Source organism: Microtus oregoni, unplaced genomic scaffold (genome assembly GCF_018167655.1).
Source record: "Microtus oregoni isolate MIOR12 unplaced genomic scaffold, Mior012 000008F_ref0000371, whole genome shotgun sequence".
Lineage (NCBI taxonomy): Eukaryota > Metazoa > Chordata > Mammalia > Rodentia > Cricetidae > Microtus > Microtus oregoni.
In genome coordinates this window covers 56522165-56523826 of record NW_024543067.1, presented here as the reverse complement: position 1 = coordinate 56523826, position 1662 = coordinate 56522165, and the positions used below count along the sequence as shown (strand labels likewise).

Genomic DNA, 1662 nt, shown 5'->3' with positions numbered 1-1662 from the left:
TGTAACAGCTCTAGCGAAGTTGGTTCTACCCACATCTTGCTGCTGAAGAAACAGACCTGGGTGGATGGCTCAGTGGATAAGGTACTTGCTGTGCAAGCAGAAGGAGCCGAGTTCGGATTCCCAGGACACAAGCCAAAGCCAGGAGCCACAGTGAATGTCTGGAATCCCTGGGGGAGGTGGAGTCAGGCCCATCCCTGGGGTTTGCTGGCCTGCCAGTTCAGTCAACCTGGTAACTCCAGATTCACTGAGAGACCTTGTCCCCAAAAATAAGGTGGAGAACAATAGAGCAAGATACCAGAAGTCAATCTCTGGCTTCCACCAGGCCCATGTACCTGCACGAGAAAGAGAAGAAACTAAGGCAGACGTGCACACCTTTTCTGATGCTCATGTATCATCAGACTGTAGAACTGGTATCAAAACCAGAGTCTGTTGCCGGATTCCACCTGTGTCTCTGCAGGGTTACTGAACCACACCTGGCTCCTTCCTTACTGCGAAGGGATTCGCTCCCACGCCTTCCTTGGAGCCTTCAAATGGTAGGCCAGAGAGGGTTTGAAGGGTCAGTGCAGTATTGTTAGTATTGTCTTTGTTCTGAGCCTCCAGGCAGAAGGTGTACATGAGCTACGTCAGCCTGCACTGCTCACTTGGAATACTTCCTTGTTTGCTTTTTCACTTGTCTGGTGCCTGTGGACACTTGGAATGAGCAACCATGGACTGCAAGAAATGGAAGAATCGAGCACTCCGTCCTTTCCGCTCGGCCGTTCTACTGCACTGGAGACAGCCATGGCGCCCAGCCCGAATGGCATGATCTTGAAGTCCCACTTCCACAAGGATTCCACAGCAGCAAGTATATGCTTGGTTCAACCAGCCAGCACACAAGATCTGCAGACGCAAGGCCCGGAAGGTGAAAGCATGCCCAGCACCCCGCGTCTGGTCCCATAAGGCCCACCGTGAGGTGCCCCACAGGGAGATACCACACCAAGGTCCGAGCTGGCAGGGGCTTCAGCCTGGAGAAACTCAGGGTGGCTGGTATCCATAAGAAAGTGGCTCGCACCATCGGCAGCTCTGAGGACCCAAGGCAGCAAAACAAATCCAGAGTCACTACAGGGCAATGTGCAGCTCCTGAAGGAGTACCTGCTCCAAGCTCGTACTTTCCCCAGGAAGCCGACTGCTCCAAAGAAGGGAGAGAGTTCTGCTGAAGAACTTAAATTAGCCACCCAGCTAACAGGACCTGTGATGCCCATCTGGAATGTTTATAGAAAGCCAGAGTCATCACAGAAGAGAAGAATTTCAAGGCTTCTGCCAGTCTTTGCATGGCCCCGGGGCCAATGCCCGGCTCTTTGGCATCCGAGCAAAGAGGGCAAAGGAAGCTGCAGAGCAAGATGTTGTAAAGAAAAAATGATGTGCTGTTGGAATAGTGCAATAAATTTTCCATAAAGCAAGCAAGCAAGCAAGAAAGAAAGAAAGAAAGGAAGGAAAAAGAAAGGAAGGAAGGAAGGAAGAAAGAATGAAAGAAAGAAAAAGAGAAGAATCTCAATCTGCTGTTTGAACTTCAACCTTAGCATGTTCCCCATTTGGGAAAGTGTGGCGCTCTAATAGTTGGGCTCAAATGAGTTGGCTGCTGCAATCTGAGAGGAATGTCCTCTCAGCCCTCGTTCGGGGCAA

The 1662-nt window shown here is 50.8% G+C and overlaps 1 pseudogene; it reads left to right on the top strand.

Annotated features, from left to right (window-relative positions):
- The first annotated feature begins 780 nt into the window (after positions 1–780).
- Positions 781–1399, top strand: LOC121451960 (annotated as a pseudogene).
- Positions 1400–1662: the final 263 nt, after the last annotated feature.